This window comes from Pan troglodytes, chromosome 2, assembly GCF_028858775.2.
Source record: "Pan troglodytes isolate AG18354 chromosome 2, NHGRI_mPanTro3-v2.0_pri, whole genome shotgun sequence".
Lineage (NCBI taxonomy): Eukaryota > Metazoa > Chordata > Mammalia > Primates > Hominidae > Pan > Pan troglodytes.
Window position 1 is genome coordinate 173,562,477 of NC_086015.1, and position 8,689 is coordinate 173,571,165.

Consider the following 8,689-nt stretch of genomic DNA (forward strand, 5'->3'; position numbering starts at 1 on the left):
TCTCAAAAAAAAAAAAAAAAAAAAGAAACAAAAAAAGACATTGCCACAGCCACCTCAACCTTCAGCAACCACCACCCTTATCAGTCAGCAGACATCAACATAGAGGCAAGACCCTGCACCACCAAAAAGATTCTGACTTGCTGAAGGTTCATATCATTATTAGCATTTTTTAAAGCAATAAAGTATTTTAAAATTAAGGAATATACATTTTTCTTCCTCTTTCTTTTCTTTTCTTTTTTTTTGAGATGGAGTCTCGCTCTGTCACTCAGGCTGGAGTGCAGTGTCACGATCTCTGCTCACTGCAAGCTCCACCTCCCGGGTTCAAGCCATTCTCCTGCCTCAGCCTCCTAAGCAGCTGGGACTATCGGCGTGTGCCACCACGCCCAGCTAATTTTCATATTTTTAGCAGACACAGAGTTTCACCATATTGGCCAGGCTGGTCTTGAACTCCCGACATTGTGATCGGCCTGCCTCGGCCTCCCAAAGTGCTGGGATTACAGGCATGAGCCACCGTGCCTGGCTGGTATGTACATTTTAAAAAGTCTTACTGCTATTCTACACTTAATAGATTACAGTATAGCGTAAACATAACTTTTGGATGTACTGGGAAGCCAAATAATTTGCATGACTTGCCTTGCTGTGATATTTGCTTTATTGTGGTGATCTGGAACTGAACCCACATTATCTCTGAGGTATGCCTGTACTCTTTATAGATCCTTATATAATACTGAATATTTAAAAATACTTAAAATATTTTAAATTTTAAAATTTAAAACTTTTTTTTACTCATGATCAAAAGAATTCACGTTCATTATGGAGAACTGGAAAATGCCTAAAGAACAAAAGAGAGGAAGAACTCTCAATCTCACTACCCAAAAAAGTTGTTAACATTTCAGTGTATATTTTTCAAATATATTTATATATATTTTAAAAACCAATCTCCAACTGTACAGATATTTTGGAAGTACATTTAGCAATTTGTATTTTCAAATTCATGTTTTATTTATTTTTTTTGAGACATGATCTTGCTCTCTTGCCCAGGCTGGAGTGCAGTGGTGTGATCTCTGCTCACTGCAACCTCCGCCTCCCGGGTTCAAGCGATTCTCTGCCTCAGTCTCTGGACTATCTGGGGCTACAGGCCCACGCTACCACGCCCAGCTAATTTTTGTATTTTTAGTAGACATGGTTTCTCTACGTTGCCTAGGCTGGTCTTGAACTCCTGGCCTCAAGTGATCTGCCTGCCTCGGCCTCCCAAAGTACTGGAATTACAGGTATGAGCCACAGTGCATGGCCAAGATCCATATTTTATAACATATAATTTACTTCTAAATTGAACAGTTAATTGAAATGTAAATAAAAACAATTGAATACTTTATAATTAGTTTATTAGATACATTTTTAGAAGCTGGATCAAAGAATGTACATATTTTAAATCCTTTTGCTATATATTGCAAATTGTTTTTGAAATGGGGCATGTCAGCAGTGCTATTGGTATTTTGTAAACTTCATCCTTTGTCTGTCAGTAAAGTTAATTTTTATCAAATCATTTATCTAGAACTAATGAGAGACTGCAAGAGCCCTCCAGTGGCCAAGCTAATTTCTGCAAAAATACCATCATCAGAATGAAAAAGGAATTGCATGCAGTTGTTAAATCTTGACAGCGAAGAGAAGGGATGGCTAGAATTATTTTAGCTGTTTAAAGGGCCATATGCTCTACTTGTAGGTGAAATCACATTTTCTTTCCTTTCAAATTCGTAATCATATGTTACCAGATTTTGAAACATTTTGAGTTTCACTGCTCTGTAATATGAAGGTTAAGATTGTGTTTACAGATCAGTTGAAGCCAGGAGTTCGAGACCACATAGTAAGACCCTGTCTCTACAAATGATAAAAAAATTAGCCGGCCATGGTGTTGGGCACATATGGCCATAGCTGCTCAAGAGGATGAGGTGGGAGGATCACTTGAGCTTGGTGGGCAGGGAGCGTCAAGGCTGCAGTGAGCTGTGATAGCCCACCACTGCACTCCAGCCTGGGCTACAGAAGGAGACCCTGTCACAAAACAAACAAACAGGTTTACAACCAACTGATTATTTTTTGGTATAGAAGCCAATAGTTATTGAGTACTTACTATGTATTAGACACTACTCCAATAATTGTACATTTAGGAACACATTTAATTCTAACATTCGAACAGCTATTATGAAATAGTTACTGTTGTTTTTTGTTTTGAGACAGAGTCTCCATCTGTTGTCCAGCATGGGGCGCAGTGATGCGATCACAGCACGTTGTAACCTCCAACTTGTGGGCTCAAGTGATCCTCCTGCCTTAGCCTCCTCAGTAGCAAGGACTATTAGTAGCTATTTTTATTTTTGTAGAGACAGATTGCTGAGGCTGGTCTGAAACTCCTGGCATCAAGCAATCTTCCTGTCTCAGCCTCCCAAAGCGCTGGGATTACAGACATGAGCTACTGTGCCCAGCCAGTTACCATTGTTAACACAATTTTTCTGATGAGGAAATAGAATATTAGTTATTAAATGCAGTTACTAAACAAAAAAGTTAAACAGCCTGCTCGAGATCACACAACTAGTTAGTGATGGAGCCAGGATTCCACCCTATTCCCCTTACTACTCTACTCTGTTGTCTGCTTTGGATCTTGGTGCCCAACAATGTCCTCATTCAGGATAATTTAATAAAATAGAATCTTTATTTACATAAGAAACAAAAAGAAAACAATTGGTGTAATTGAGACACAGGCTTCTCTTGTAGACAGTTTTTTATGGAACAGTGTAGCATTGATAACATGATTGGTGATTTTTTATTATATATTGAATGAATAATAAGAGGACACATGATTGTTTTGATCATTTTATTATTCATGTTTTCAGTAAAAGACTTAAAAGTCAACAAATTGCTCTGTGTTTCCATGTCCTAGGTAGCTAAATGCAAACACCTGTTCTTTTTTTTTTTTTTTCTTTTTTTGAGACAGAGTTTTACTCTGTCACCTGGGCTGGAATGCAGTGGCGCGATCTCAGCTCACTGCAACCTCTACCTCCCGGATTCAAGTGATTCTCCTGCCTCAGCTTCCTGAGTAGCTGGGTTTACAGGCGCTCCCCACAACGCCCAGCTATTTTTTTGTATTTTTAGTAGAGTCAGGGGTTCACCATGTTGGCCAGGCTGGTCTTGAACTCCTGACCTCATGATTCGCCCGCCTCAGCCTCCCAAAGTGCTGGGATTACAGGTGTGAACCACTGCACCTGGCCGACAAACACCTGTTCTTTATTATTATTATTATTATTATTATTATTATTATTGGGAGCCAGAGTCTCACTCTGTTGCCCAGGGTGGAGTGCAGTGGCGTGATCTTAGCTCACTGCAACCTCTGCCTCCTGGATTCAAATGATTCTGGTGCCTCAGCCTCCCAAGTAGCTGGGATTACAGGCACCCACCATCACACCGAGCTATTTTTTGTATTTTTAGTAGAGACAGGGTTTCACCATGTTGGCCAGGCTGGTCTCGAACTCCTGACCTCAGGTGACCTGCCTGCCTTGGCCTCCCAAAATGCTAGGATTACAGGCATGAGCCACCGTGCCCTGCCCCTTAATTATTAAGATAGAGAATTTAAAGATGTGGCTTTTTAGTTAGATTATTTCCTTATTTTTCACTTCAGCACTTACATACTCTATTACTACTATGTTTTCTGAAAATGTAATCGCTAGTTGAATTTGGGCTAAAAATAAGGACTTTTGCTCTTCTTCAGGAACTATGATCTCATAGGTTGAATTAGACAGGATATCATTTAATGCAGTCTGAGACTCTTGGCAGAGAAGTGGATGAATAGAATTGCCTACTTGAAGAGAGAAAACACTCTGAGAGGATTCAAGCCTAAAACTCCAGGTACAAGTTTTTCATTATTTTCCTCTATCTACAAGCTGAAGGAAGGGAAATTTGGGATGAAATGGCTTCTGAAGGAATGATATTCTAGTTGCACTGTGAAGAAAGGGCAAGATATGGGGGAGCACCTGGAGCCCTGTTGTCTGTTCTAGAGAACCTGGTGTGTTTTCCACAGTGATTGTTGGAGAAATTTCCTGAAAAGGAATTTTTTCCCCTCTCGTAGCTGAATTTGAATCTCCAGGTGGAAGTGAATTGTGAAGGTGCCACTCTTCTCTGCTGGAAGTATATGCATTGAGGCCAGCGTGTCTAGGTAATTAGAGACTTTTCTGTTTGAGACCTGAGCAGTACACATCCCTTCTACTGCTGAAGGCTTCACTTTCCTGTGGGCGGCAGGTGGGTACCCGAGACCACAAAGAACTGTACTCTGCCTCTTGCCCACTCCCTAGACCAGCTCCAGTCACCACTTCCTGATTTCTTCTGCATGGTGTCTTCAGGTTCTCATCCTAGTGGAACTTGTAGGCTTGCAAATTCAATCTCTCCCTTTCAACCCTTCAGTCAGCTCCATTCAACAGGTATGTATTGAGTGCCTTTGTGTATGCCACGTACTGTGCCACATTCAACAGTTTCGGTGATGAACAAAATAGACAAAATCCTGAAACTTACAGGTCATTTCATTTTTAAAGCCTACGTTTGATATTCTTTTTATGCTATGAATTTGTTCTACAGTATTTCTAAAAATGTGTGTATGTGTGTATCATCAAATATTTAAAATCCACCAGAGGAATTTATCCCTTAAAAAGAGGTCCCCAGGCCGGATGTGATGGGGAGCTGAGATGGGGGTATCTTTTGAGGCCAAGAGTTTGAGACCAGCCTGGGCAATACAGAGACCCCTCCCCCATCTCTATAAAAAATACAACAATAAAAAAATTAGCCAGATGTGGTGGTGTGCACCTATAGTCCTAGCAACTCAGGAGGCTGAGGTGGGAGGATCACTTGGGCCCAGAGTTCGAGGTTACAGTGAGCTGTGTTTGTGCTGCCACACTTCAGCCTCCAGGGGGACAGCAAGACTCTGTCTCTAACAAAATAAATAAATAAGTAAATAAGGGCCTAGTAGAAGTACTTGATTTTTTAATTGAATAATCTTGCTTAAGTAATTTCATATATGTCCTGTGTTTTCATATTTGGTTTTCTAAAGAGGTGAGTCATCTTTTTAAAATATATGAAGAAAACTTCCACAGAGAAATGCACATTCCAGTTGGGTTTAATTATCCCTCATTTGTAATGTGCAAAGCTGAGGTTAATCACGTTTCTCTACAAGTTAACAGCTCCCTTCAGTTTTTTACCAGCCATGCAATGATAAAAAATAACCACTAGCAGGCGCTAAGAGCCTACTCCTTGGCCCAAACTTTGCTCTCAATGTGGGGTTTTGATGCTTGCCAGCAGTCACATCGGCTTTGTGGTATGCATTCGTGCTGTAACTGAATAGCATTTTAGTTTGATTGACTATTTTTAGGTGTAAATGGTAGAATAGTTAACCAGGCCTTTTCCTTTGTTTAGTTCACATCTGGGTTTTAGGGCCTTACTGGCCCTAATCCCCTAATCCTCCCCTTCAAATACCTTTGAATAAGAGTAAGATGAAGGAACGAACTTATGCTCAAGCCACAGAGCATATGTCTCATCTTATATATTTTTTTATAATGGAAAAAAACATTGGACTTAGGGTTAGAAGACCTGAAATCAGGTCTCAGCTCTACCTTCCTAGTTCTGATATGTACTGTGGAAATGTGAAAAGATGGCATGGCAGAGTTTGCTGAGAAAAAATTAACTGAGAAGACCTTTGTCTGGATGGTCTGGGGACCAACAATTGACATTTATCTGAGGGTGATTAGACCTTGAGAGACTGACTCTTACAACTAAAGGGTACCTGAGACTGTGACAGACCCAGAATATCAGTTTAGTAAGTTGTGCTGCATGGGAAGTCAGGTCTTAATCACAAAGAGGGTTTGGGAGGAGAGCCACAGCCAAGCAATGTGGATGATTTTTTTTTTTTTTTTTTTTTTTGAGACAGAGTTTACTCTTGTTGCCCAGGCTGGAGTGCAATGGCGTGATCTCGGCTCACTGCGACCTCTGCCTCCTGGGTTCAAGCGATTCTCCTGCCTCAGCCTCCTGAGTAGCTGGGATTACAGGCACCTGCCACCATGCCCAGCTAATTTTTGTGTAATTTTGAAACTCCGAGACGGGCTTTCACCATGTTGGCCAGACTGGTCTCGAACTCCTGACCTCGTGATCCACCCGCCCTGGTCTCCCAAAGTGATGGGATTACAGGGGTGAGCCACTGTGCCCGGCCGCAATGTGGATGATTTTAGCAAAAGTCTCAGCTAAGATAGCTTGAGGGACTTCCCCACCCTACAGAGCCTTGCTAATGGCACCGCATCCTCAGAGTCTGTGAGCCACAGACTCTGAAAATAGTCAAGGATTCCCATTGCGTCTCTCTGCCTCTTGGCCCCCAGTTCTCTTTGCTTCTATGGCCTCCTGCCTTCCTTTTGAAGGGACAAGCCCTCTCTTTACCTTGGGCTAATGAATTCAAACAAGTTACATCTTGTGGCCTCCTCAAGTGGCCTTTTGTACATCTATGCTGGGATGGATTAGACACTGGCTTTACAATTGCTTTCATTGGATAATAATAATACCCTAATTATTTAGCTTGTATCTCTACCAAAGGGAACTCCCATTTCCAATTAATCTATGCTTCCTATAAATCATTCTAACAGTGTCTAATGTGAATGAGTGTCCAGCAGTGCTGGGCACTATGCTGAGTACTTCATATAAATTATCTCACTTGATCCTCACCATGCCCTAAGGGGGCATTTACTATCCTATCTCACTTTGTACATGAAGAACCTGAGAGTCACGTAGGTGAAGGGCCAGCTCAAGTGGTGAAGACAGAATGTGAACCTAGGAGGTCCCAGTCCAAGACAGCAATCTTAACAACTTGGCAATTATTATTATTATTTTTTTACCATTTAGTGCCTAAGTTCTGAAATCTGGCTTTACAAACACTATATGTGTGTGACCTGTGGATGATCTGGGCATTATTATATTCTGATTGGTTGAAGTTTCATGGTTCGAATGTCAAATTCTAATGGAGGCATAAGAGTGCAGATTTCATGAGTGCTTTTACAAGAAGTGGATGTTGCTTGGGTTTTATGTTTTATGTTGTATTTAGCACAAAAGCCATTTTAAAAAAGTGTTATAAGGGAATATCTGAAAACATTCAGTCCATAGACCCTGGTGATGAAACGTCCCCCAAACACAATGGCTCACTCAGAACATACTCCTATGGAATAGTTTCCACAAATCAAACTCATATGAATATAGGGAGGATACATAAGAATGCAAAATCAGGCCAAGCCTGCTGACTCATGCCTATCATAATCCCAGCACTTTGGGAGGCCAAGGCAGGTGAATTGCTTGAGCGCAGGAGTTCAAGACCAGCTTGGGCAACATAGTGAGACCTTCTCTCTACTAATAAAAAAAAAAATTAGCTAGGCATGGTGACTCATGCCTGTAGTCCTAGCTACTCAGGAGGCTGAGGTGGGAGGCTCACTTGAGTCCCGGGGTTCAAGGCTACAGTGAGCTGTGATCACGCCACTGAACTGTAGACAGGGTGACACAGATCTTGTCTCAAAACAACAACAACGGCAACAACAACAACAACGTTCTGAAGCATCACATTAGCCAGGGGTTTCTGAACACTTACTTTGTACCAATGTTACTTTAAGTTCTGCATATATATTATTAGGTTGGTATAAAAGTAATCGTGGTTTTTGCCGTTATGTTTAATACTTTGCACCAACCTAATAGCTCACAGAATAAAAAAAAAGCCTATGAGGTAGGTACAGTTTTCATCCTTATTTTACAAATGAGAAAAGGAGGCCAAGAATGATAAAGTAACTTGGTCTCACAGCCAGAAAGTGATGGAGCCAAGATTTGAACTTGGGCATTCTTAGTCACTGTGCTTCCTGGGTGATTACTGTGACCCTTGTACTTGACACTCTGCTATCAATTACAAGAGCCATTTCTGTGTGTGCACTTGATTTCCTTGGGGTCTCCAGGGAAATGTAATTGTCTCCTCAAGTCCAGGCTTTCCTAGAAGACATGGTGATTGCACTGATAACCAGCATTAGGGCTGGCTTTGGGAAAGCTCGGTACCTATGATTTATGGTTAGTATCTTAGATTTTAGAACGCTGAGCAGGAAGTTTTTGTGCTTTCTGAAATCCTCACACCTTTAAGTCTCATGATTGGTGAGGAGGCAGCGGTCCAAGGGAATGGATAGAAGGAGATAATAAGATAAGCCAAATGTTTCAAAGGGAGTGAAAACTGTTGACTGTAAATACAGTTCAAGGAAGACTTCCCTATCTGAATACAAAGGTGCAAATAATGCGGCCTATTTGTATGCATGGTGGCTTAATGATGTTGATGGTGATGATGATAGCTCTACACTATCCGAGCGCTCATTCTGGGCTGGGCAGTTTTCTCAGTGGGGTACAGATATTAATTTATTTACAGTGAGCCAGAGAAGTCTGCTGTAGCTTTTAATGTGTCTAAAATGGGACACATGAACCCCTTAGGAATTTTCAGACTGATCAGGACAGTTTCCTAGAAACAGTTCGTGAAAGGGATGAGATGGGCCCATGGTGTCTACCCCTTCCTAGCTGCGTGAACTTGGGCAACTCAACCTTCTTGTGCTGTTTCTCTATGGCTAGTGCGTGTAATTTGTTGTTGTTGTTGTTGTTT